The sequence below is a fragment of the Dromaius novaehollandiae genome, chromosome 14 (assembly GCF_036370855.1).
Source record: "Dromaius novaehollandiae isolate bDroNov1 chromosome 14, bDroNov1.hap1, whole genome shotgun sequence".
In the NCBI taxonomy this organism is placed as follows: Eukaryota; Metazoa; Chordata; class Aves; order Casuariiformes; family Dromaiidae; genus Dromaius; species Dromaius novaehollandiae.
In genome coordinates this window covers 24,742,413-24,769,420 of record NC_088111.1, presented here as the reverse complement: position 1 = coordinate 24,769,420, position 27,008 = coordinate 24,742,413, and positions in this window count along the sequence as shown.

Sequence of the window (27,008 nt, the reverse complement as noted above, 5' to 3'; positions counted from 1 at the left end):
CAAAGTGCCTTTTTTTCCAGTATAGTGTCCTCCATGTGCATATTTTTGCAGTGCATCGCCTCCTAGTGCCCTTTTTTCCCAGTGCTCATGCCTCCAAGTGCCTTTTTTTCTGTTATGGTCCTTCAACGTTCTGTGATATCACTTTACCCTCTGCCTGAAATGATATTGTCAGGCCCACCACTGCTGGATGAGATAGTCATGTCACTTCTGCCTCACGGCCTGGTAGGCCAGTCAGGCCCATCAGTCCTTGCTCTGCTTGTGAGGTTGCTTCTGCCTCTGTGCTTGATAGGCCAGTGGCAGGGCCATGCCTCCTGACTGGGCTTGTGAGGATACTTGTGTCTCCATGCCAAAAAGGGCAGTGGCAGGCCCATGGTTGCTGGTTGTGTCTTATGATGTCACTTTGACCTGCATGCCATTGCACTGCCACGCCCATGGCTGCTGGTCTGCTTCGGTGTTCCCTTCTTTCTCCGTGCTTGATGCGCCGTGGCAGGCCCAGAGCTGCTGGCTGTGCTTGTGAGGTCACAGCAGCCTCAGTGCCTGATAGGCCAGTGGCAGGCCCCTGTCTGCTTGGCTGTGCTTGTGAGGTCACAGCAGCGTCAGGACCTGATAGGCCAGTGGGAGGCCAATGGCTGCTGGCTGTGCTTGTGAGGTCACAGCAGCCTCCGTGCCTCATAGGCCAGTGGCAGACCCACAGCTGCTGGCTGTGCTTGTCAGGTCAGAGAAGCCTCAGTGTCTTATAGGGCAGTGGCAGGCCCCTGGCTGCTGGCCGCGCTTTGAGGTCACATTTGTCTCTGTACCTCATAGGGCAGTGGCAGGCCCCTGGCTGCTGGCTGTGCTTGTGAGGTCACAGCAGTCCTATTGCCTGATAGGTCAGTGGCAGGCCCCTGGCTGCTGTCTGTGCTTGTGAGGTCACAGTAGTCTGAGTGACTGATAGGCCAGTGGCAGGCCTCTGGGTGCTGGCTGTTTTTGTGAGGTGACAGCAGCCTCAGTGCATCATAGGCCAGTGGGATGCCCTGGCTGCTGGCTGCTGGCTTTGCTTGTGAGGTCACAGCAGTCCTGTTGCCTGATAGGCCAGTGGGATGCCCATAGCTGCTGGCTGTGCTTGTCAGGTCATAACACTCCTACAGCCTGATAGGCCAGCAGCAGGCCCCTGGCTGCTGATTGTGTTTCTGAGGTCAGAGCAGCCTCAGTGCCTGATAGGCCAGTGGAAGGCCCCTGGCTGCTGGCTGCCTTTTGAGGTCACATTTGTCTCTGTACCTCATAGGGCAGTGGCAGGCCACTGGCTGCTGGCTGTGCTTGTGAGGTCACAGCAGTCCTATTGGCTGATAGGTCAGTGGCAGGCCCATGGCTTCTGGCTGTGTTTTGAGGTCACCTTTGTCTCTGTGCGTCATTGGCCGGTGGGATGCCGATGGCTGCTGGCTGTAATTGTCATGTCACGGAAGTACCAGTGCCTGATGGGCCAGTGACAGCTCCATGCCTGCTGGCTGCGTTATGAGGTCACGTTCATCTCGGGGCCTCATAGGGCAGTTGGATGCCCATGCCTACTGGCCATGCTTGTGAGGTCATAGCAGCCTCAGTGCCTCATAGGCCAGTGGCAGGCCCGTAGCTGCTGGCTGTGCTTGTAAGGTCACAGCAGTCCTATTTCCTGATAGGCCCGTGGCAGGCCTCTGTCTGCTGGCTGCCTTTTGAGGTCACATTTGTCTCTGTACCTTATAGGGCAGTGGGAGGCCCCTGGCTGTGCTTGTGAGGTCACAACACTCCTATAGCCTGATAGGCCAGCAGCAGGACCCTGGCTGCTGACTGTGCTTCTGAGGTCACAGCAGCCTCAGTGCCTCATATGCCAGTGGCAGGCCCATAGCTGCTGGCTGTGCTTGTTAGGTCATAGCAGCCTCAGTGCCTGATAGGCCAATGGAAGGCCCGTAGCTGCTGGCTGTGCTTGTCAGGTCACAGCAGTCCTATTTCCTGATAGGCCCGTGGCAGGCCCCTGTCTGCTGACTGCCTTTTGAGGTCACATTTGTCTCTGTACCTCATAGGGCAGTGGCAGGCCCCTGGCTGCTGGCTGTGCTTGTGAGGTCACAGCAGTCCTATTGCCTGATAGGTCAGTGGCAGGCCCCTGGCTGCTGTCTGTGCTTGTGAGGTCACAGCAGTCTGAGTGACTGATAGGCCAGTGGCAGGCCTCTGGGTGCTGGCTGTTTTTGTGAGGTGACAGCAGCCTCAGTGCGTCATAGGCCAGTGGGATGCCCTGGCTGCTGGCTGCTGGCTTTGCTTGTGAGGTCACAGCAGTCCTGTTGCCTGATAGGCCAGTGGGATGCCCATAGCTGCTGGCTGTGCTTGTCAGGTCATAACACTCCTACAGCCTGATAGGCCAGCAGCAGGCCCCTGGCTGCTGACTGTGCTTCTGAGGTCAGAGCAGCCTCAGTGCCTGATAGGCCAGTGGAAGGCCCCTGGCTGCTGGCTGCCTTTTGAGGTCACATTTGTCTCTGTACCTTATAGGGCAATGGCAGGCCTCTGACTCCTCGCTGTGCTTGTGAGGTCACAGCAGCCTCCCTGCCCTATAGGGCAGTGGCAGGCCCCTAGCTGCTGCCTGGGCTCGTGAGGTCACAGCAGCCTCAGTGCTTCACAGGCCAGTGGCAGGCCCCTGGCTGCTGGCTGTGCTTGTGAGGTTACAGAAGCCTCCCTGCCCTTGAGGGCAGTGGCAGGCCCATAGCTGCTGGCTGTGCTTGTCAGGTCACAGCAGCCTCAGTGCCTGATAGGCCCGTGGGAGGCCAATGGCTGCTTGGTGTGCTCGTGAGGTCACAGCAGTCCTATTGCCTGATAGGCCAGTGGCAGGCCCCTGGCGGCTTCCTGTCCTTGTGAGGTCACATCAGCCTCTGTGTCTGATAGGGCAGTGGAAGGTGTTGTAGAGGCCTCCAAGTGCCTTTTTTTGTGGTGCAGGGGGCACCAAGTGCCTTTTTTTGTGGTGCAGGGGGCACCAAGTGCCTTTATTTCCAGTGTACAGGCAGGCCTGCAAGTGCCTCTTTTTCCAGTGCAGGAGCCTCCGAGTGCCTTTATTTCCAGTGTACAGGCCTGCAAGTGCCTCTTTTTCCAGTGCAGGAGCCTCCGAGTGCCTTTTTTGGTGGTGAAGGGCCCTCTGAGTGCCTTGTTTCACATTGTAGCAGCCCCCGAGAGCCTTTTTTTGTGCTGTAGGAGCCACTGAGTGCCTTTTCTTGTGGTTCAGGGGCCTCCGAGTGCTGTTATTTTGGGGTGTGTGGTCCTCCATGTATCTTCTTTTCATGGTGCAGGGGCCCCGAGTGCCTTTTCTTGTGGTGCAGGGGCCCCGAGTGCCTTTTCTTGTGGTGCAGGGGCCTCCGAGTTCCTTCCTTTCTGGTGCAGGGGCCTCCGAGTGCCTTTTATTGCAATGTGGGGGCTTCCGGGTGCCTTTTTTTTGTGGTGCTGGGGCCTCAGAGTGCCTTGTTTCACATTGTAGCAGCCCCCGAGTGCCTTTTATTGTGCTGTAGGGGCCACCGAGTGCCTTTTCTTGTGGGTCAGGGGCCTCCGAGTGCCTTCTTTTGTGGTGCAGGGCCCTCCAAGTGCCTTTTTTTGCGGTGCAGGGGCCTCAGGGTGCATTTTTTTGCAGTGTAGCAGCCTCCAAGTGCCTTTTTTTGCAATGTAGGGGCTTCGGAGTGCCTTTTTTTGTGGTGCAGGGGCCTCCAAGTGCCTTTATTTCCCGTGTACAGGCCTGCAAGTGCCTCTTTTTCCAGTGCAGGAGCCTCCGAGTGCCTTTTTTGGTGGTGCAGGGGCCTCCGAGTGCCTTGTTTCACATTGTAGCAGCCCCCAAGTGCCTTTTATTTTGCTGTATAGGCCACTGAATGCCTTTTCTTGTGGTTCAGGGGCCTCTGAGTGCCTTTTTTCACATTGTAGCAGCCCCCGAGTGCCTTTTTTTGTGCTGTAGGAGCCACCGAGTGCCTTTTCTTGTGGTTCAGCGGCCACCGAGTGCCTTTTCTTGTGGTTCAGCGGCCTCCGAGTGCCTTTTTTTGCATTGTAGCAGCCCCCAAGTGCCTTTTTTTGTGCTGTAGGGGCCTCCGAGTGCCTTTTTTTCCAGTGTAGGGGCAGCCGAGTGCCTTTCTCTGTGGTGTAGCGGCCTCCAAGTGCCTTTTTTTCCGGTGCACAGGCCTGCAATGCCTCTTTTTCCAGTGCAGGAGCCTCTGAGTGCTTCTTTTGGTGGTGCCGGGCCCTCCGAGTGCCTTGTTTCACATTGTAGTCACCCCCGAGTGCCTTTTTTTGCAGTGTAGGGGCCACTGAGTGCCTTTTTCTGGGGTGTAGAGGCCTCCGAGTGCCTGTTTTTCCAGTGTAAGGGCAGCTGAGTGCCTTTTTTTGTGCTGCAGGGCCCTCTGAGTGCCTTTCTTTTTGGTGCAGGGGCATCGGAGTGCCTGTTTTCGCATTGTAGCAGCCCCCGAGTGCCTTTTTTTGTGGTGTTGGGGCCACCGAGTGCCTTTTTTTGCCGTGCATGGTCCTCCGAGTGCCTTTTTTGCAGTGTATTAGCCTCCAAGTGCCTTTTTTTGTGATGCAGCGGCCTCCGAGTGCCTTTTCTTGTGGTTCACTGTTCTCCGGGTGCCTGTTTTTATGGTGCAGGGGCCTCTGAGTGCCTTTGTTTGAGGTGCACTGCTGTCTGAGTGCCTTTTTTTGCAGTGAAGGGGCATCTAAGTGCCTTTTTTCCGGCCTAGCGGCCTCCAAGTGCCTATTTTTGCGATGCAGGCTCCCAAAGTGCCTTTTTTTCCAGTATAGTGTCCTCCATGTGCATATTTTTGCAGTGCATCGCCTCCTAGTGCCCTTTTTTCCCAGTGCTCATGCCTCCAAGTGCCTTTTTTTCTGTTATGGTCCTTCAACGTTCTGTGATATCACTTTACCCTCTGCCTGAAATGATATTGTCAGGCCCACCACTGCTGGATGAGATAGTCATGTCACTTCTGCCTCACGGCCTGGTAGGCCAGTCAGGCCCATCAGTCCTTGCTCTGCTTGTGAGGTTGCTTCTGCCTCTGTGCTTGATAGGCCAGTGGCAGGGCCATGCCTCCTGACTGGGCTTGTGAGGATACTTGTGTCTCCATGCCAAAAAGGGCAGTGGCAGGCCCATGGTTGCTGGTTGTGTCTTATGATGTCACTTTGACCTGCATGCCATTGCATGCATGGCATGCATGGGCATGCACTGCCACGCCCATGGCTGCTGGTCTGCTTGGGTGTTCCCTTCTTTCTCCGTGCTTGATGCGCCATGGCAGGCCCAGAGCTGCTGGCTGTGCTTGTGAGGTCACAGCAGCCTCAGTGCCTGATAGGCCAGTGGCAGGCCCCTGTCTGCTTGGCTGTGCTTGTGAGGTCACAGCAGCGTCAGGACCTGATAGGCCAGTGGGAGGCCAATGGCTGCTGGCTGTGCTTGTGAGGTCACAGCAGCATCCGTGCCTCATAGGCCAGTGGCAGACCCACAGCTGCTGGCTGTGCTTGTCAGGTCAGAGAAGCCTCAGTGTCTTATAGGGCAGTGGCAGGCCCCTGGCTGCTGGCCGCGTTTTGAGGTCACATTTGTCTCTGTACCTCATAGGGCAGTGGCAGGCCCCTGGCTGCTGGCTGTGCTTGTGAGGTCACAGCAGTCCTATTGCCTGATAGGTCAGTGGCAGGCCCCTGGCTGCTGTCTGTGCTTGTGAGGTCACAGCAGTCTGAGTGACTGATAGGCCAGTGGCAGGCCTCTGGGTGCTGGCTGTTTTTGTGAGGTGACAGCAGCCTCAGTGCGTCATAGGCCAGTGGGATGCCCTGGCTGCTGGCTGCTGGCTGTGCTTGTGAGGTCACAGCAGTCCTGTTGCCTGATAGGCCAGTGGGATGCCCATAGCTGCTGGCTGTGCTTGTCAGGTCATAACACTCCTACAGCCTGATAGGCCAGCAGCAGGCCCCTGGCTGCTGACTGTGCTTCTGAGGTCAGAGCAGCCTCAGTGCCTGATAGGTCAGTGGAAGGCCCCTGGCTGCTGGCTGCCTTTTGAGGTCACATTTGTCTCTGTACCTTATAGGGCAATGGCAGGCCTCTGACTCCTCGCTGTGCTTGTGAGGTCACAGCAGCCTCCCTGCCCTATAGGGCAGTGGCAGGCCCCTAGCTGCTGCCTGGGCTCGTGAGGTCACAGCAGCCTCAGTGCTTCACAGGCCAGTGGCAGGCCCCTGGCTGCTGGCTGTGCTTGTGAGGTTACAGAAGCCTCCCTGCCCTTGAGGGCAGTGGCAGGCCCATAGCTGCTGGCTGTGCTTGTCAGGTCACAGCAGCCTCAGTGCCTGATAGGCCCGTGGGAGGCCAATGGCTGCTTGGTGTGCTCATGAGGTCACAGCAGTCCTATTGCCTGATAGGCCAGTGCGAGGCCATTGGCTGCCGGCTGTGCTCGTGAGGTCACAGCAGTCCTATTGCCTGATAGGCCAGTGGCAGGCCCCTGGCGGCTTCCTGTCCTTGTGAGGTCACATCAGCCTCTGTGTCTGATAGGGCAGTGGAAGGTGTTGTAGAGGCCTCCAAGTGCGTTTTTTTGTGGTGCAGGGGGCACCAAGTGCCTTTTTTTGTGGTGCAGGGGGCACCAAGTGCCTTTATTTCCAGTGTACAGGCAGGCCTGCAAGTGCCTCTTTTTCCAGTGCAGGAGCCTCCGAGTGCCTTTATTTCCAGTGTACAGGCCTGCAAGTGCCTCTTTTTCCAGTGCAGGAGCCTCCGAGTGCCTTTTTTGGTGGTGAAGGGCCCTCTGAGTGCCTTGTTTCACATTGTAGCAGCCCCCGAGAGCCTTTTTTTGTGCTGTAGGAGCCACTGAGTGCCTTTTCTTGTGGTTCAGGGGCCTCCGAGTGCTGTTATTTTGGGGTGTGTGGTCCTCCATGTATCTTCTTTTCGTGGTGTAGTGGCCCCGAGTGCCTTTTCTTGTGGTGCAGGGGCCTCCGAGTGCCTTCTTTTGTGGTGCAGGGCCCTCCGAGTTCCTTCCTTTCTGGTGCAGGGGCCTCCGAGTGCCTTTTATTGCAATGTGGGGGCTTCCGGGTGCCTTTTTTTTGTGGTGCTGGGGCCTCAGAGTGCCTTGTTTCACATTGTAGCAGCCCCCGAGTGCCTTTTATTGTGCTGTAGGGGCCACCGAGTGCCTTTTCTTGTGGGTCAGGGGCCTCCGAGTGCCTTCTTTTGTGGTGCAGGGCCCTCCAAGTGCCTTTTTTTGCGGTGCAGGGGCCTCAGGGTGCATTTTTTTGCAGTGTAGCAGCCTCCAAGTGCCTTTTTTTGCAATGTAGGGGCTTCGGAGTGCCTTTTTTTGTGGTGCAGGGGCCTCCAAGTGCCTTTATTTCCCGTGTACAGGCCTGCAAGTGCCTCTTTTTCCAGTGCAGGAGCCTCCGAGTGCCTTTATTTCCAGTGTACAGGCCTGCAAGTGCCTCTTTTTCCAGTGCAGGAGCCTCCGAGTGCCTTTTTTGGTGGTGAAGGGCCCTCTGAGTGCCTTGTTTCACATTGTAGCAGCCCCCGAGAGCCTTTTTTTGTGCTGTAGGAGCCACTGAGTGCCTTTTCTTGTGGTTCAGGGGCCTCCGAGTGCTGTTATTTTGGGGTGTGTGGTCCTCCATGTATCTTCTTTTCGTGGTGTAGTGGCCCCGAGTGCCTTTTCTTGTGGTGCAGGGGCCTCCGAGTGCCTTCTTTTGTGGTGCAGGGGCCTCCGAGTTCCTTCCTTTCTGGTGCAGGGGCCTCCGAGTGCCTTTTATTGCAATGTGGGGGCTTCCGGGTGCCTTTTTTTTGTGGTGCTGGGGCCTCAGAGTGCCTTGTTTCACATTGTAGCAGCCCCCGAGTGCCTTTTATTGTGCTGTAGGGGCCACCGAGTGCCTTTTCTTGTGGGTCAGGGGCCTCCGAGTGCCTTCTTTTGTGGTGCAGGGCCCTCCAAGTGCCTTTTTTTGCGGTGCAGGGGCCTCAGGGTGCATTTTTTTGCAGTGTAGCAGCCTCCAAGTGCCTTTTTTTGCAATGTAGGGGCTTCGGAGTGCCTTTTTTTGTGGTGCAGGGGCCTCCAAGTGCCTTTATTTCCCGTGTACAGGCCTGCAAGTGCCTCTTTTTCCAGTGCAGGAGCCTCCGAGTGCCTTTTTTGGTGGTGCAGGGGCCTCCGAGTGCCTTGTTTCACATTGTAGCAGCCCCCGAGTGCCTTTTATTTTGCTGTATAGGCCACTGAATGCCTTTTCTTGTGGTTCAGGGGCCTCTGAGTGCCTTTTTTCACATTGTAGCAGCCCCCGAGTGCCTTTTTTTGTGCTGTAGGAGCCACCGAGTGCCTTTTCTTGTGGTTCAGCGGCCACCGAGTGCCTTTTCTTGTGGTTCAGCGGCCTCCGAGTGCCTTTTTTTGCATTGTAGCAGCCCCCAAGTGCCTTTTTTTGTGCTGTAGGGGCCTCCGAGTGCCTTTTTTTCCAGTGTAGGGGCAGCCGAGTGCCTTTCTCTGTGGTGTAGCGGCCTCCAAGTGCCTTTTTTTCCGGTGTACAGGCCTGCAATGCCTCTTTTTCCAGTGCAGGAGCCTCTGAGTGCTTCTTTTGGTGGTGCCGGGCCCTCCGAGTGCCTTGTTTCACATTGTAGTCACCCCCGAGTGCCTTTTTTTGCAGTGTAGGGGCCACTGAGTGCCTTTTTCTGGGGTGTAGAGGCCTCCGAGTGCCTGTTTTTCCAGTGTAAGGGCAGCTGAGTGCCTTTTTTTGTGCTGCAGGGCCCTCTGAGTGCCTTTCTTTTTGGTGTAGGGGCATCGGAGTGCCTGTTTTCGCATTGTAGCAGCCCCCGAGTGCCTTTTTTTGTGGTGTTGGGGCCACCGAGTGCCTTTTTTTGCCGTGCATGGTCCTCCGAGTGCCTTTTTTGCAGTGTATTAGCCTCCAAGTACCTTTTTTTGTGATGCAGCGGCCTCCGAGTGCCTTTGTTTGAGGTGCACTGCTATCTGAGTGCCTTTTTTTTGCAGTGAAGGGGCATCTAAGTGCCTTTTTTCCGGTCTAGCAGCCTCCAAGTGCCTATTTTTGCGATGCAGGCTCCCAAAGTGCCTTTTTTTCCAGTATAGTGTCCTCCATGTGCATATTTTTGCAGTGCATCGCCTCCTAGTGCCCTTTTTTCCCAGTGCTCATGCCTCCAAGTGCCTTTTTTTCTGTTATGGTCCTTCAACGTTCTGTGATATCACTTTACCCTCTGCCTGAAATGATATTGTCAGGCCCACCACTGCTGGATGAGATAGTCATGTCACTTCTGCCTCACGGCCTGGTAGGCCAGTCAGGCCCATCAGTCCTTGCTCTGCTTGTGAGGTTGCTTCTGCCTCTGTGCTTGATAGGCCAGTGGCAGGGCCATGCCTCCTGACTGGGCTTGTGAGGATACTTGTGTCTCCATGCCAAAAAGGGCAGTGGCAGGCCCATGGTTGCTGGTTGTGTCTTATGATGTCACTTTGACCTGCATGCCATTGCATGCATGGCATGCATGGGCATGCACTGCCACGCCCATGGCTGCTGGTCTGCTTGGGTGTTCCCTTCTTTCTCCGTGCTTGATGCGCCATGGCAGGCCCAGAGCTGCTGGCTGTGCTTGTGAGGTCACAGCAGCCTCAGTGCCTGATAGGCCAGTGGCAGGCCCCTGTCTGCTTGGCTGTGCTTGTGAGGTCACAGCAGCGTCAGGACCTGATAGGCCAGTGGGAGGCCAATGGCTGCTGGCTGTGCTTGTGAGGTCACAGCAGCCTCCGTGCCTCATAGGCCAGTGGCAGATCCACAGCTGCTGGCTGTGCTTGTCAGGTCAGAGAAGCCTCAGTGTCTTATAGGGCAGTGGCAGGCCCCTGGCTGCTGGCCGCGTTTTGAGGTCACATTTGTCTCTGTACCTCATAGGGCAGTGGCAGGCCCCTGGCTGCTGGCTGTGCTTGTGAGGTCACAGCAGTCCTATTGCCTGATAGGTCAGTGGCAGGCCCCTGGCTGCTGTCTGTGCTTGTGAGGTCACAGCAGTCTGAGTGACTGATAGGCCAGTGGCAGGCCTCTGGGTGCTGGCTGTTTTTGTGAGGTGACAGCAGCCTCAGTGCGTCATAGGCCAGTGGGATGCCCTGGCTGCTGGCTGCTGGCTGTGCTTGTGAGGTCACAGCAGTCCTGTTGCCTGATAGGCCAGTGGGATGCCCATAGCTGCTGGCTGTGCTTGTCAGGTCATAACACTCCTACAGCCTGATAGGCCAGCAGCAGGCCCCTGGCTGCTGACTGTGCTTCTGAGGTCAGAGCAGCCTCAGTGCCTGATAGGCCAGTGGAAGGCCCCTGGCTGCTGGCTGCCTTTTGAGGTCACATTTGTCTCTGTACCTTATAGGGCAATGGCAGGCCTCTGACTCCTCGCTGTGCTTGTGAGGTCACAGCAGCCTCCCTGCCCTATAGGGCAGTGGCAGGCCCCTAGCTGCTGCCTGGGCTCGTGAGGTCACAGCAGCCTCAGTGCTTCACAGGCCAGTGGCAGGCCCCTGGCTGCTGGCTGTGCTTGTGAGGTTACAGAAGCCTCCCTGCCCTTGAGGGCAGTGGCAGGCCCATAGCTGCTGGCTGTGCTTGTCAGGTCACAGCAGCCTCAGTGCCTGATAGGCCCGTGGGAGGCCAATGGCTGCTTGGTGTGCTCATGAGGTCACAGCAGTCCTATTGCCTGATAGGCCAGTGCGAGGCCATTGGCTGCCGGCTGTGCTCGTGAGGTCACAGCAGTCCTATTGCCTGATAGGCCAGTGGCAGGCCCCTGGCGGCTTCCTGTCCTTGTGAGGTCACATCAGCCTCTGTGTCTGATAGGGCAGTGGAAGGTGTTGTAGAGGCCTCCAAGTGCCTTTTTTTGTGGTGCAGGGGGCACCAAGTGCCTTTTTTTGTGGTGCAGGGGGCACCAAGTGCCTTTATTTCCAGTGTACAGGCAGGCCTGCAAGTGCCTCTTTTTCCAGTGCAGGAGCCTCCGAGTGCCTTTATTTCCAGTGTACAGGCCTGCAAGTGCCTCTTTTTCCAGTGCAGGAGCCTCCGAGTGCCTTTTTTGGTGGTGAAGGGCCCTCTGAGTGCCTTGTTTCACATTGTAGCAGCCCCCGAGAGCCTTTTTTTGTGCTGTAGGAGCCACTGAGTGCCTTTTCTTGTGGTTCAGGGGCCTCCGAGTGCTGTTATTTTGGGGTGTGTGGTCCTCCATGTATCTTCTTTTCGTGGTGTAGTGGCCCCGAGTGCCTTTTCTTGTGGTGCAGGGGCCTCCGAGTGCCTTCTTTTGTGGTGCAGGGCCCTCCGAGTTCCTTCCTTTCTGGTGCAGGGGCCTCCGAGTGCCTTTTATTGCAATGTGGGGGCTTCCGGGTGCCTTTTTTTTGTGGTGCTGGGGCCTCAGAGTGCCTTGTTTCACATTGTAGCAGCCCCCGAGTGCCTTTTATTGTGCTGTAGGGGCCACCGAGTGCCTTTTCTTGTGGGTCAGGGGCCTCCGAGTGCCTTCTTTTGTGGTGCAGGGCCCTCCAAGTGCCTTTTTTTGCGGTGCAGGGGCCTCAGGGTGCATTTTTTTGCAGTGTAGCAGCCTCCAAGTGCCTTTTTTTGCAATGTAGGGGCTTCGGAGTGCCTTTTTTTGTGGTGCAGGGGCCTCCAAGTGCCTTTATTTCCCGTGTACAGGCCTGCAAGTGCCTCTTTTTCCAGTGCAGGAGCCTCCGAGTGCCTTTTTTGGTGGTGCAGGGGCCTCCGAGTGCCTTGTTTCACATTGTAGCAGCCCCCAAGTGCCTTTTATTTTGCTGTATAGGCCACTGAATGCCTTTTCTTGTGGTTCAGGGGCCTCTGAGTGCCTTTTTTCACATTGTAGCAGCCCCCGAGTGCCTTTTTTTGTGCTGTAGGAGCCACCGAGTGCCTTTTCTTGTGGTTCAGCGGCCACCGAGTGCCTTTTCTTGTGGTTCAGCGGCCTCCGAGTGCCTTTTTTTGCATTGTAGCAGCCCCCAAGTGCCTTTTTTTGTGCTGTAGGGGCCTCCGAGTGCCTTTTTTTCCAGTGTAGGGGCAGCCGAGTGCCTTTCTCTGTGGTGTAGCGGCCTCCAAGTGCCTTTTTTTCCGGTGTACAGGCCTGCAATGCCTCTTTTTCCAGTGCAGGAGCCTCTGAGTGCTTCTTTTGGTGGTGCCGGGCCCTCCGAGTGCCTTGTTTCACATTGTAGTCACCCCCGAGTGCCTTTTTTTGCAGTGTAGGGGCCACTGAGTGCCTTTTTCTGGGGTGTAGAGGCCTCCGAGTGCCTGTTTTTCCAGTGTAAGGGCAGCTGAGTGCCTTTTTTTGTGCTGCAGGGCCCTCTGAGTGCCTTTCTTTTTGGTGCAGGGGCATCGGAGTGCCTGTTTTCGCATTGTAGCAGCCCCCGAGTGCCTTTTTTTGTGGTGTTGGGGCCAAGGAGTGCCTTTTTTTGCCGTGCATGGTCCTCCGAGTGCCTTTTTTGCAGTGTATTAGCCTCCAAGTGCCTTTTTTTGTGATGCAGCGGCCTCCGAGTGCCTTTTCTTGTGGTTCACTGTTCTCCGGGTGCCTGTTTTTATGGTGCAGGGGCCTCCGAGTGCCTTTGTTTGAGGTGCACTGCTGTCTGAGTGCCTTTTTTTGCAGTGAAGGGGCATCTAAGTGCCTTTTTTCCGGCCTAGCGGCCTCCAAGTGCCTATTTTTGCGATGCAGGCTCCCAAAGTGCCTTTTTTTCCAGTATAGTGTCCTCCATGTGCATATTTTTGCAGTGCATCGCCTCCTAGTGCCCTTTTTTCCCAGTGCTCATGCCTCCAAGTGCCTTTTTTTCTGTTATGGTCCTTCAACGTTCTGTGATATCACTTTACCCTCTGCCTGAAATGATATTGTCAGGCCCACCACTGCTGGATGAGATAGTCATGTCACTTCTGCCTCACGGCCTGGTAGGCCAGTCAGGCCCATCAGTCCTTGCTCTGCTTGTGAGGTTGCTTCTGCCTCTGTGCTTGATAGGCCAGTGGCAGGGCCATGCCTCCTGACTGGGCTTGTGAGGATACTTGTGTCTCCATGCCAAAAAGGGCAGTGGCAGGCCCATGGTTGCTGGTTGTGTCTTATGATGTCACTTTGACCTGCATGCCATTGCATGCATGGCATGCATGGGCATGCACTGCCACACCCATGGCTGCTGGTCTGCTTGGGTGTTCCCTTCTTTCTCCGTGCTTGATGCGCCATGGCAGGCCCAGAGCTGCTGGCTGTGCTTGTGAGGTCACAGCAGCCTCAGTGCCTGATAGGCCAGTGGCAGGCCCCTGTCTGCTTGGCTGTGCTTGTGAGGTCACAGCAGCGTCAGGACCTGATAGGCCAGTGGGAGGCCAATGGCTGCTGGCTGTGCTTGTGAGGTCACAGCAGCCTCCGTGCCTCATAGGCCAGTGGCAGATCGACAGCTGCTGGCTGTGCTTGTCAGGTCAGAGAAGCCTCAGTGTCTTATAGGGCAGTGGCAGGCCCCTGGCTGCTGGCCGCGTTTTGAGGTCACATTTGTCTCTGTACCTCATAGGGCAGTGGCAGGCCCCTGGCTGCTGGCTGTGCTTGTGAGGTCACAGCAGTCTGAGTGACTGATAGGCCAGTGGCAGGCCTCTGGGTGCTGGCTGTTTTTGTGAGGTGACAGCAGCCTCAGTGCGTCATAGGCCAGTGGGATGCCCTGGCTGCTGGCTGCTGGCTGTGCTTGTCAGGTCATAACACTCCTACAGCCTGATAGGCCAGCAGCAGGCCCCTGGCTGCTGACTGTGCTTCTGAGGTCAGAGCAGCCTCAGTGCCTGATAGGCCAGTGGAAGGCCCCTGGCTGCTGGCTGCCTTTTGAGGTCACATTTGTCTCTGTACCTTATAGGGCAATGGCAGGCCTCTGACTCCTCGCTGTGCTTGTGAGGTCACAGCAGCCTCCCTGCCCTATAGGGCAGTGGCAGGCCCCTAGCTGCTGCCTGGGCTCGTGAGGTCACAGCAGCCTCAGTGCTTCACAGGCCAGTGGCAGGCCCCTGGCTGCTGGCTGTGCTTGTGAGGTTACAGAAGCCTCCCTGCCCTTGAGGGCAGTGGCAGGCCCATAGCTGCTGGCTGTGCTTGTCAGGTCACAGCAGCCTCAGTGCCTGATAGGCCCGTGGGAGGCCAATGGCTGCTTGGTGTGCTCATGAGGTCACAGCAGTCCTATTGCCTGATAGGCCAGTGCGAGGCCATTGGCTGCCGGCTGTGCTCGTGAGGTCACAGCAGTCCTATTGCCTGATAGGCCAGTGGCAGGCCCCTGGCGGCTTCCTGTCCTTGTGAGGTCACATCAGCCTCTGTGTCTGATAGGGCAGTGGAAGGTGTTGTAGAGGCCTCCAAGTGCCTTTTTTTGTGGTGCAGGGGGCACCAAGTGCCTTTTTTTTGTGGTGCAGGGGGCACCAAGTGCCTTTATTTCCAGTGTACAGGCAGGCCTGCAAGTGCCTCTTTTTCCAGTGCAGGAGCCTCCGAGTGCCTTTATTTCCAGTGTACAGGCCTGCAAGTGCCTCTTTTTCCAGTGCAGGAGCCTCCGAGTGCCTTTTTTGGTGGTGAAGGGCCCTCTGAGTGCCTTGTTTCACATTGTAGCAGCCCCCGAGAGCCTTTTTTTGTGCTGTAGGAGCCACTGAGTGCCTTTTCTTGTGGTTCAGGGGCCTCCGAGTGCTGTTATTTTGGGGTGTGTGGTCCTCCATGTATCTTCTTTTCGTGGTGTAGTGGCCCCGAGTGCCTTTTCTTGTGGTGCAGGGGCCTCCGAGTGCCTTTTCTTGTGGTGCAGGGGCCTCCGAGTTCCTTCCTTTCTGGTGCAGGGGCCTCCGAGTGCCTTTTATTGCAATGTGGGGGCTTCCGGGTGCCTTTTTTTTGTGGTGCTGGGGCCTCAGAGTGCCTTGTTTCACATTGTAGCAGCCCCCGAGTGCCTTTTATTGTGCTGTAGGGGCCACCGAGTGCCTTTTCTTGTGGGTCAGGGGCCTCCGAGTGCCTTCTTTTGTGGTGCAGGGCCCTCCAAGTGCCTTTTTTTGCGGTGCAGGGGCCTCAGGGTGCATTTTTTTGCAGTGTAGCAGCCTCCAAGTGCCTTTTTTTGCAATGTAGGGGCTTCGGATTGCCTTTTTTTGTGGTGCAGGGGCCTCCAAGTGCCTTTATTTCCCGTGTACAGGCCTGCAAGTGCCTCTTTTTCCAGTGCAGGAGCCTCCGAGTGCCTTTTTTGGTGGTGCAGGGGCCTCCGAGTGCCTTGTTTCACATTGTAGCAGCCCCCGAGTGCCTTTTATTTTGCTGTATAGGCCACTGAATGCCTTTTCTTGTGGTTCAGGGGCCTCTGAGTGCCTTTTTTCACATTGTAGCAGCCCCCGAGTGCCTTTTTTTGTGCTGTAGGAGCCACCGAGTGCCTTTTCTTGTGGTTCAGCGGCCACCGAGTGCCTTTTCTTGTGGTTCAGCGGCCTCCGAGTGCCTTTTTTTGCATTGTAGCAGCCCCCAAGTGCCTTTTTTTGTGCTGTAGGGGCCTCCGAGTGCCTTTTTTTCCAGTGTAGGGGCAGCCGAGTGCCTTTCTCTGTGGTGTAGCGGCCTCCAAGTGCCTTTTTTTCCGGTGTACAGGCCTGCAATGCCTCTTTTTCCAGTGCAGGAGCCTCTGAGTGCTTCTTTTGGTGGTGCCGGGCCCTCCGAGTGCCTTGTTTCACATTGTAGTCACCCCCGAGTGCCTTTTTTTGCAGTGTAGGGGCCACTGAGTGCCTTTTTCTGGGGTGTAGAGGCCTCCGAGTGCCTGTTTTTCCAGTGTAAGGGCAGCTGAGTGCCTTTTTTTGTGCTGCAGGGCCCTCTGAGTGCCTTTCTTTTTGGTGTAGGGGCATCGGAGTGCCTGTTTTCGCATTGTAGCAGCCCCCGAGTGCCTTTTTTTGTGGTGTTGGGGCCACCGAGTGCCTTTTTTTGCCGTGCATGGTCCTCCGAGTGCCTTTTTTGCAGTGTATTAGCCTCCAAGTGCCTTTTTTTGTGATGCAGCGGCCTCCGAGTGCCTTTTCTTGTGGTTCACTGTTCTCCGGGTGCCTGTTTTTATGGTGCAGGGGCCTCCGAGTGCCTTTGTTTGAGGTGCACTGCTGTCTGAGTGCCTTTTTTTGCAGTGAAGGGGCATCTAAGTGCCTTTTTTCCGGCCTAGCGGCCTCCAAGTGCCTATTTTTGCAATGCAGGCTCCCAAAGTGCCTTTTTTTCCAGTATAGTGTCCTCCATGTGCATATTTTTGCAGTGCATCGCCTCCTAGTGCCCTTTTTTCCCAGTGCTCATGCCTCCAAGTGCCTTTTTTTCTGTTATGGTCCTTCAACGTTCTGTGATATCACTTTACCCTCTGCCTGAAATGATATTGTCAGGCCCACCACTGCTGGATGAGATAGTCATGTCACTTCTGCCTCACGGCCTGGTAGGCCAGTCAGGCCCATCAGTCCTTGCTCTGCTTGTGAGGTTGCTTCTGCCTCTGTGCTTGATAGGCCAGTGGCAGGGCCATGCCTCCTGACTGGGCTTGTGAGGATACTTGTGTCTCCATGCCAAAAAGGGCAGTGGCAGGCCCATGGTTGCTGGTTGTGTCTTATGATGTCACTTTGACCTGCATGCCATTGCACTGCCACGCCCATGGCTGCTGGTCTGCTTGGGTGTTCCCTTCTTTCTCCGTGCTTGATGCGCCGTGGCAGGCCCAGAGCTGCTGCCTGTGCTTGTGAGGTCACAGCAGCCTCAGTGCCTGATAGGCCAGTGGCAGGCCCCTGTCTGCTTGGCTGTGCTTGTGAGGTCACAGCAGCGTCAGGACCTGATAGGCCAGTGGGAGGCCAATGGCTGCTGGCTGTGCTTGTGAGGTCACAGCAGCCTCCGTGCCTCATAGGCCAGTGGCAGACCCACAGCTGCTGGCTGTGCTTGTCAGGTCAGAGAAGCCTCAGTGTCTTATAGGGCAGTGGCAGGCCCCTGGCTGCTGGCCGCGCTTTGAGGTCACATTTGTCTCTGTACCTCATAGGGCAGTGGCAGGCCCCTGGCTGCTGGCTGTGCTTGTGAGGTCACAGCAGTCCTATTGCCTGATAGGTCAGTGGCAGGCCCCTGGCTGCTGTCTGTGCTTGTGAGGTCACAGCAGTCCTATTGCCTGATAGGTCAGTGGCAGGCCCCTGGCTGCTGTCTGTGCTTGTGAGGTCACAGTAGTCTGAGTGACTGATAGGCCAGTGGCAGGCCTCTGGGTGCTGGCTGTTTTTGTGAGGTGACAGCAGCCTCAGTGCGTCATAGGCCAGTGGGATGCCCTGGCTGCTGGCTGCTGGCTTTGCTTGTGAGGTCACAGCAGTCCTGTTGCCTGATAGGCCAGTGGGATGCCCATAGCTGCTGGCTGTGCTTGTCAGGTCATAACACTCCTACAGCCTGATAGGCCAGCAGCAGGCCCCTGGCTGCTGATTGTGTTTCTGAGGTCAGAGCAGCCTCAGTGCCTGATAGGCCAGTGGAAGGCCCCTGGCTGCTGGCTGCCTTTTGAGGTCACATTTGTCTCTGTACCTCATAGGGCAGTGGCAGGCCACTGGCTGCTGGCTGTGCTTGTGAGGTCACAGCAGTCCTATTGGCTGATAGGTCAGTGGCAGGCCCATGGCTTCTGGCTGTGTTTTGAGGTCACCTTTGTCTCTGTGCGTCATTGGCCGGTGGGATGCCGATGGCTGCTGGCTGTAATTGTCATGTCACGGAAGTACCAGTGCCTGATGGGCCAGTGACAGCTCCATGCCTGCTGGCTGCGTTATGAGGTCACGTTCATCTCGGGGCCTCATAGGGCAGTTGGATGCCCATGCCTACTGGCCATGCTTGTGAGGTCATAGCAGCCTCAGTGCCTCATAGGCCAGTGGCAGGCCCGTAGCTGCTGGCTGTGCTTGTAAGGTCACAGCAGTCCTATTTCCTGATAGGCCCGTGGCAGGCCTCTGTCTGCTGGCTGCCTTTTGAGGTCACATTTGTCTCTGTACCTTATAGGGCAGTGGGAGGCCCCTGGCTGTGCTTGTGAGGTCACAACACTCCTATAGCCTGATAGGCCAGCAGCAGGACCCTGGCTGCTGACTGTGCTTCTGAGGTCACAGCAGCCTCAGTGCCTCATATGCCAGTGGCAGGCCCATAGCTGCTGGCTGTGCTTGTTAGGTCATAGCAGCCTCAGTGCCTGATAGGCCAATGGAAGGCCCGTAGCTGCTGGCTGTGCTTGTCAGGTCACAGCAGTCCTATTTCCTGATAGGCCCGTGGCAGGCCCCTGTCTGCTGACTGCCTTTTGAGGTCACATTTGTCTCTGTACCTCATAGGGCAGTGGCAGGCCCCTGGCTGCTGGCTGTGCTTGTGAGGTCACAGCAGTCCTATTGCCTGATAGGTCAGTGGCAGGCCCCTGGCTGCTGTCTGTGCTTGTGAGGTCACAGCAGTCTGAGTGACTGATAGGCCAGTGGCAGGCCTCTGGGTGCTGGCTGTTTTTGTGAGGTGACAGCAGCCTCAGTGCGTCATAGGCCAGTGGGATGCCCTGGCTGCTGGCTGCTGGCTTTGCTTGTGAGGTCACAGCAGTCCTGTTGCCTGATAGGCCAGTGGGATGCCCATAGCTGCTGGCTGTGCTTGTCAGGTCATAACACTCCTACAGCCTGATAGGCCAGCAGCAGGCCCCTGGCTGCTGACTGTGCTTCTGAGGTCAGAGCAGCCTCAGTGCCTGATAGGCCAGTGGAAGGCCCCTGGCTGCTGGCTGCCTTTTGAGGTCACATTTGTCTCTGTACCTTCACAGGCCAGTGGCAGGCCCCTGGCTGCTGGCTGTGCTTGTGAGGTCACAGCAGCCTCCCTGCCCTATAGGGCAGTGGCAGGCCCCTAGCTGCTGCCTGGGCTCGTGAGGTCACAGCAGCCTCAGTGCTTCACAGGCCAGTGGCAGGCCCCTGGCTGCTGGCTGTGCTTGTGAGGTTACAGAAGCCTCCCTGCCCTTGAGGGCAGTGGCAGGCCCATAGCTGCTGGCTGTGCTTGTCAGGTCACAGCAGCCTCAGTGCCTGATAGGCCCGTGGGAGGCCAATGGCTGCTTGGTGTGCTCATGAGGTCACAGCAGTCCTATTGCCTGATAGGCCAGTGCGAGGCCATTGGCTGCCGGCTGTGCTCGTGAGGTCACAGCAGTCCTATTGCCTGATAGGCCAGTGGCAGGCCCCTGGCGGCTTCCTGTCCTTGTGAGGTCACATCAGCCTCTGTGTCTGATAGGGCAGTGGAAGGTGTTGTAGAGGCCTCCAAGTGCCTTTTTTTGTGGTGCAGGGGGCACCAAGTGCCTTTTTTTGTGGTGCAGGGGGCACCAAGTGCCTTTATTTCCAGTGTACAGGCAGGCCTGCAAGTGCCTCTTTTTCCAGTGCAGGAGCCTCCGAGTGCCTTTATTTCCAGTGTACAGGCCTGCAAGTGCCTCTTTTTCCAGTGCAGGAGCCTCCGAGTGCCTTTTTTGGTGGTGAAGGGCCCTCTGAGTGCCTTGTTTCACATTGTAGCAGCCCCCGAGAGCCTTTTTTTGTGCTGTAGGAGCCACTGAGTGCCTTTTCTTGTGGTTCAGGGGCCTCCGAGTGCTGTTATTTTGGGGTGTGTGGTCCTCCATGTATCTTCTTTTCGTGGTGTAGTGGCCCCGAGTGCCTTTTCTTGTGGTGCAGGGGCCTCCGAGTGCCTTCTTTTGTGGTGCAGGGGCCTCCGAGTTCCTTCCTTTCTGGTGCAGGGGCCTCCGAGTGCCATTTATTGCAATGTGGGGGCTTCCGAGTGCCTTTTTTTTGTGGTGCTGGGGCCTCCAAGTGCCTTTATTTCCAGTGTACAGGCCTGCAAGTGCCTCTTTTTCCAGTGCAGGAGCCTCCGAGTGCCTTTTTTGGTGGTGCAGGGCCCTCCGAGTGCCTTGTTTCACATTGTAGCAGCCCCCGAGTGCCTTTTATTTTGCTGTATAGGCCACTGAATGCCTTTTCTTGTGGTTCAGGGGCCTCTGAGTGCCTTTTTTCACATTGTAGCAGCCCCCGAGTGCCTTTTTTTGTGCTGTAGGAGCCACCGAGTGCCTTTTCTTGTGGTTCAGCGGCCACCGAGTGCCTTTTCTTGTGGTTCAGCGGCCTCCGAGTGCCTTTTTTTGCATTGTAGCAGCCCCCAAGTGCCTTTTTTTGTGCTGTAGGGGCCTCCGAGTGCCTTTTTTTCCAGTGTAGGGGCAGCCGAGTGCCTTTCTCTGTGGTGTAGCGGCCTCCAAGTGCCTTTTTTTCCGGTGTACAGGCCTGCAATGCCTCTTTTTCCAGTGCAGGAGCCTCTGAGTGCTTCTTTTGGTGGTGCCGGGCCCTCCGAGTGCCTTGTTTCACATTGTAGTCACCCCCGAGTGCCTTTTTTTGCAGTGTAGGGGCCACTGAGTGCCTTTTTCTGGGGTGTAGAGGCCTCCGAGTGCCTGTTTTTCCAGTGTAAGGGCAGCTGAGTGCCTTTTTTTGTGCTGCAGGGCCCTCTGAGTGCCTTTCTTTTTGGTGTAGGGGCATCGGAGTGCCTGTTTTCGCATTGTAGCAGCCCCCGAGTGCCTTTTTTTGTGGTGTTGGGGCCAAGGAGTGCCTTTTTTTGCCGTGCATGGTCCTCCGAGTGCCTTTTTTGCAATGTATTAGCCTCCAAGTGCCTTTTTTTGTGATGCAGCGGCCTCCGAGTGCCTTTTCTTGTGGTTCATTGTTCTCCGGGTGCTTGTTTTTATGGTGCAGGGGCCTCCGAGTGCCTTTGTTTGAGGTGCACTGCTGTCTGAGTGCCTTTTTTTGCAGTGAAGGGGCATCTAAGTGCCTTTTTTCCGGCCTAGCGGCCTCCAAGTGCCTATTTTTGCGATGCAGGCTCCCAAAGTGCCTTTTTTTCCAGTATAGTGTCCTCCATGTGCATATTTTTGCAGTGCATCGCCTCCTAGTGCCCTTTTTTCCCAGTGCTCATGCCTCCAAGTGCCTTTTTTTCTGTTATGGTCCTTCAACGTTCTGTGATATCACTTTACCCTCTGCCTGAAATGATATTGTCAGGCCCACCACTGCTGGATGAGATAGTCATGTCACTTCTGCCTCACGGCCTGGTAGGCCAGTCAGGCCCATCAGTCCTTGCTCTGCTTGTGAGGTTGCTTCTGCCTCTGTGCTTGATAGGCCAGTGGCAGGGCCATGCCTCCTGACTGGGCTTGTGAGGATACTTGTGTCTCCATGCCAAAAAGGGCAGTGGCAGGCCCATGGTTGCTGGTTGTGTCTTATGATGTCACTTTGACCTGCATGCCATTGCACTGCCACGCCCATGGCTGCTGGTCTGCTTCGGTGTTCCCTTCTTTCTCCGTGCTTGATGCGCCGTGGCAGGCCCAGAGCTGCTGGCTGTGCTTGTGAGGTCACAGCGGCCTCAGTGCCTGATAGGCCAGTGGCAGGCCCCTGTCTGCTTGGCTGTGCTTGTGAGGTCACAGCAGCGTCAGGACCTGATAGGCCAGTGGGAGGCCAATGGCTGCTGGCTGTGCTTGTGAGGTCACAGCAGCCTCCGTGCCTCATAGGCCAGTGGCAGACCCACAGCTGCTGGCTGTGCTTGTCAGGTCAGAGAAGCCTCAGTGTCTTATAGGGCAGTGGCAGGCCCCTGGCTGCTGGCCGCGCTTTGAGGTCACATTTGTCTCTGTACCTCATAGGGCAGTGGCAGGCCCCTGGCTGCTGGCTGTGCTTGTGAGGTCACAGCAGTCCTATTGCCTGATAGGTCAGTGGCAGGCCCCTGGCTGCTGTCTGTGCTTGTGAGGTCACAGTAGTCTGAGTGACTGATAGGCCAGTGGCAGGCCTCTGGGTGCTGGCTGTTTTTGTGAGGTGACAGCAGCCTCAGTGCATCATAGGCCAGTGGGATGCCCTGGCTGCTGGCTGCTGGCTTTGCTTGTGAGGTCACAGCAGTCCTGTTGCCTGATAGGCCAGTGGGATGCCCATAGCTGCTGGCTGTGCTTGTCAGGTCATAACACTCCTACAGCCTGATAGGCCAGCAGCAGGCCCCTGGCTGCTGATTGTGTTTCTGAGGTCAGAGCAGCCTCAGTGCCTGATAGGCCAGTGGAAGGCCCCTGGCTGCTGGCTGCCTTTTGAGGTCACATTTGTCTCTGTACCTCATAGGGCAGTGGCAGGCCCCTGGCTGCTGGCTGTGCTTGTGAGGTCACAGCAGTCCTATTGGCTGATAGGTCAGTGGCAGGCCCATGGCTTCTGGCTGTGTTTTGAGGTCACCTTTGTCTCTGTGCGTCATTGGCCGGTGGGATGCCGATGGCTGCTGGCTGTAATTGTCATGTCACGGAAGTACCAGTGCCTGATGGGCCAGTGACAGCTCCATGCCTGCTGGCTGCGTTATGAGGTCACGTTCATCTCGGGGCCTCATAGGGCAGTTGGATGCCCATGCCTACTGGCCATGCTTGTGAGGTCATAGCAGCCTCAGTGCCTCATAGGCCAGTGGCAGGCCCGTAGCTGCTGGCTGTGCTTGTAAGGTCACAGCAGTCCTATTTCCTGATAGGCCCGTGGCAGGCCTCTGTCTGCTGGCTGCCTTTTGAGGTCACATTTGTCTCTGTACCTTATAGGGCAGTGGGAGGCCCCTGGCTGTGCTTGTGAGGTCACAACACTCCTATAGCCTGATAGGCCAGCAGCAGGACCCTGGCTGCTGACTGTGCTTCTGAGGTCACAGCAGCCTCAGTGCCTCATATGCCAGTGGCAGGCCCATAGCTGCTGGCTGTGCTTGTTAGGTCATAGCAGCCTCAGTGCCTGATAGGCCAATGGAAGGCCCGTAGCTGCTGGCTGTGCTTGTCAGGTCACAGCAGTCCTATTTCCTGATAGGCCCGTGGCAGGCCCCTGTCTGCTGACTGCCTTTTGAGGTCACATTTGTCTCTGTACCTCATAGGGCAGTGGCAGGCCCCTGGCTGCTGGCTGTGCTTGTGAGGTCACAGCAGTCCTATTGCCTGATAGGTCAGTGGCAGGCCCCTGGCTGCTGTCTGTGCTTGTGAGGTCACAGCAGTCTGAGTGACTGATAGGCCAGTGGCAGGCCTCTGGGTGCTGGCTGTTTTTGTGAGGTGACAGCAGCCTCAGTGCGTCATAGGCCAGTGGGATGCCCTGGCTGCTGGCTGCTGGCTTTGCTTGTGAGGTCACAGCAGTCCTGTTGCCTGATAGGCCAGTGGGATGCCCATAGCTGCTGGCTGTGCTTGTCAGGTCATAACACTCCTACAGCCTGATAGGCCAGCAGCAGGCCCCTGGCTGCTGACTGTGCTTCTGAGGTCAGAGCAGCCTCAGTGCCTGATAGGCCAGTGGAAGGCCCCTGGCTGCTGGCTGCCTTTTGAGGTCACATTTGTCTCTGTACCTTATAGGGCAATGGCAGGCCTCTGACTCCTCGCTGTGCTTGTGAGGTCACAGCAGCCTCCCTGCCCTATAGGGCAGTGGCAGGCCCCTAGCTGCTGCCTGGGCTCGTGAGGTCACAGCAGCCTCAGTGCTTCACAGGCCAGTGGCAGGCCCCTGGCTGCTGGCTGTGCTTGTGAGGTTACAGAAGCCTCCCTGCCCTTGAGGGCAGTGGCAGGCCCATAGCTGCTGGCTGTGCTTGTCAGGTCACAGCAGCCTCAGTGCCTGATAGGCCCGTGGGAGGCCAATGGCTGCTTGGTGTGCTCATGAGGTCACAGCAGTCCTATTGCCTGATAGGCCAGTGCGAGGCCATTGGCTGCCGGCTGTGCTCGTGAGGTCACAGCAGTCCTATTGCCTGATAGGCCAGTGGCAGGCCCCTGGCGGCTTCCTGTCCTTGTGAGGTCACATCAGCCTCTGTGTCTGATAGGGCAGTGGAAGGTGTTGTAGAGGCCTCCAAGTGCCTTTTTTTGTGGTGCAGGGGGCACCAAGTGCCTTTTTTTTGTGGTGCAGGGGGCACCAAGTGCCTTTATTTCCAGTGTACAGGCAGGCCTGCAAGTGCCTCTTTTTCCAGTGCAGGAGCCTCCGAGTGCCTTTATTTCCAGTGTACAGGCCTGCAAGTGCCTCTTTTTCCAGTGCAGGAGCCTCCGAGTGCCTTTTTTGGTGGTGAAGGGCCCTCTGAGTGCCTTGTTTCACATTGTAGCAGCCCCCGAGAGCCTTTTTTTGTGCTGTAGGAGCCACTGAGTGCCTTTTCTTGTGGTTCAGGGGCCTCCGAGTGCTGTTATTTTGGGGTGTGTGGTCCTCCATGTATCTTCTTTTCGTGGTGTAGTGGCCCCGAGTGCCTTTTCTTGTGGTGCAGGGGCCTCCGAGTGCCTTCTTTTGTGGTGCAGGGCCCTCCGAGTTCCTTCCTTTCTGGTGCAGGGGCCTCCGAGTGCCTTTTATTGCAATGTGGGGGCTTCCGGGTGCCTTTTTTTTGTGGTGCTGGGGCCTCAGAGTGCCTTGTTTCACATTGTAGCAGCCCCCGAGTGCCTTTTATTGTGCTGTAGGGGCCACCGAGTGCCTTTTCTTGTGGGTCAGGGGCCTCCGAGTGCCTTCTTTTGTGGTGCAGGGCCCTCCAAGTGCCTTTTTTTGCGGTGCAGGGGCCTCAGGGTGCATTTTTTTGCAGTGTAGCAGCCTCCAAGTGCCTTTTTTTGCAATGTAGGGGCTTCGGAGTGCCTTTTTTTGTGGTGCAGGGGCCTCCAAGTGCCTTTATTTCCCGTGTACAGGCCTGCAAGTGCCTCTTTTTCCAGTGCAGGAGCCTCCGAGTGCCTTTTTTGGTGGTGCAGGGGCCTCCGAGTGCCTTGTTTCACATTGTAGCAGCCCCCGAGTGCCTTTTATTTTGCTGTATAGGCCACTGAATGCCTTTTCTTGTGGTTCAGGGGCCTCTGAGTGCCTTTTTTCACATTGTAGCAGCCCCCGAGTGCCTTTTTTTGTGCTGTAGGAGCCACCGAGTGCCTTTTCTTGTGGTTCAGCGGCCACCGAGTGCCTTTTCTTGTGGTTCAGCGGCCTCCGAGTGCCTTTTTTTGCATTGTAGCAGCCCCCAAGTGCCTTTTTTTGTGCTGTAGGGGCCTCCGAGTGCCTTTTTTTCCAGTGTAGGGGCAGCCGAGTGCCTTTCTCTGTGGTGTAGCGGCCTCCAAGTGCCTTTTTTTCCGGTGTACAGGCCTGCAATGCCTCTTTTTCCAGTGCAGGAGCCTCTGAGTGCTTCTTTTGGTGGTGCCGGGCCCTCCGAGTGCCTTGTTTCACATTGTAGTCACCCCCGAGTGCCTTTTTTTGCAGTGTAGGGGCCACTGAGTGCCTTTTTCTGGGGTGTAGAGGCCTCCGAGTGCCTGTTTTTCCAGTGTAAGGGCAGCTGAGTGCCTTTTTTTGTGCTGCAGGGCCCTCTGAGTGCCTTTCTTTTTGGTGTAGGGGCATCGGAGTGCCTGTTTTCGCATTGTAGCAGCCCCCGAGTGCCTTTTTTTGTGGTGTTGGGGCCACCGAGTGCCTTTTTTTGCCGTGCATGGTCCTCCGAGTGCCTTTTTTGCAGTGTATTAGCCTCCAAGTACCTTTTTTTGTGGTGCAGGGGGCACCAAGTGCCTTTTTTTTGTGGTGCAGGGGGCACCAAGTGCCTTTATTTCCAGTGTACAGGCAGGCCTGCAAGTGCCTCTTTTTCCAGTGCAGGAGCCTCCGAGTGCCTTTATTTCCAGTGTACAGGCCTGCAAGTGCCTCTTTTTCCAGTGCAGGAGCCTCCGAGTGCCTTTTTTGGTGGTGAAGGGCCCTCTGAGTGCCTTGTTTCACATTGTAGCAGCCCCCGAGAGCCTTTTTTTGTGCTGTAGGAGCCACTGAGTGCCTTTTCTTGTGGTTCAGGGGCCTCCGAGTGCTGTTATTTTGGGGTGTGTGGTCCTCCATGTATCTTCTTTTCGTGGTGTAGTGGCCCCGAGTGCCTTTTCTTGTGGTGCAGGGGCCTCCGAGTGCCTTCTTTTGTGGTGCAGGGCCCTCCGAGTTCCTTCCTTTCTGGTGCAGGGGCCTCCGAGTGCCTTTTATTGCAATGTGGGGGCTTCCGGGTGCCTTTTTTTTGTGGTGCTGGGGCCTCAGAGTGCCTTGTTTCACATTGTAGCAGCCCCCGAGTGCCTTTTATTGTGCTGTAGGGGCCACCGAGTGCCTTTTCTTGTGGGTCAGGGGCCTCCGAGTGCCTTCTTTTGTGGTGCAGGGCCCTCCAAGTGCCTTTTTTTGCGGTGCAGGGGCCTCAGGGTGCATTTTTTTGCATTGTAGCAGCCTCCAAGTGCCTTTTTTTGCAATGTAGGGGCTTCGGAGTGCCTTTTTTTGTGGTGCAGGGGCCTCCAAGTGCCTTTATTTCCCGTGTACAGGCCTGCAAGTGCCTCTTTTTCCAGTGCAGGAGCCTCCGAGTGCCTTTTTTGGTGGTGCAGGGGCCTCCGAGTGCCTTGTTTCACATTGTAGCAGCCCCCGAGTGCCTTTTATTTTGCTGTATAGGCCACTGAATGCCTTTTCTTGTGGTTCAGGGGCCTCTGAGTGCCTTTTTTCACATTGTAGCAGGCCCCGAGTGCCTTTTTTTGTGCTGTAGGAGCCACCGAGTGCCTTTTCTTGTGGTTCAGCGGCCACCGAGTGCCTTTTCTTGTGGTTCAGCGGCCTCCGAGTGCCTTTTTTTGCATTGTAGCAGCCCCCAAGTGCCTTTTTTTGTGCTGTAGGGGCCTCCGAGTGCCTTTTTTTCCAGTGTAGGGGCAGCCGAGTGCCTTTCTCTGTGGTGTAGCGGCCTCCAAGTGCCTTTTTTTCCGGTGTACAGGCCTGCAATGCCTCTTTTTCCAGTGCAGGAGCCTCTGAGTGCTTCTTTTGGTGGTGCCGGGCCCTCCGAGTGCCTTGTTTCACATTGTAGTCACCCCCGAGTGCCTTTTTTTGCAGTGTAGGGGCCACTGAGTGCCTTTTTCTGGGGTGTAGAGGCCTCCGAGTGCCTGTTTTTCCAGTGTAAGGGCAGCTGAGTGCCTTTTTTTGTGCTGCAGGGCCCTCTGAGTGCCTTTCTTTTTGGTGTAGGGGCATCGGAGTGCCTGTTTTCGCATTGTAGCAGCCCCCGAGTGCCTTTTTTTGTGGTGTTGGGGCCACCGAGTGCCTTTTTTTGCCGTGCATGGTCCTCCGAGTGCCTTTTTTGCAGTGTATTAGCCTCCAAGTACCTTTTTTTGTGATGCAGCGGCCTCCGAGTGCCTTTGTTTGAGGTGCACTGCTATCTGAGTGCCTTTTTTTTGCAGTGAAGGGGCATCTAAGTGCCTTTTTTCCGGTCT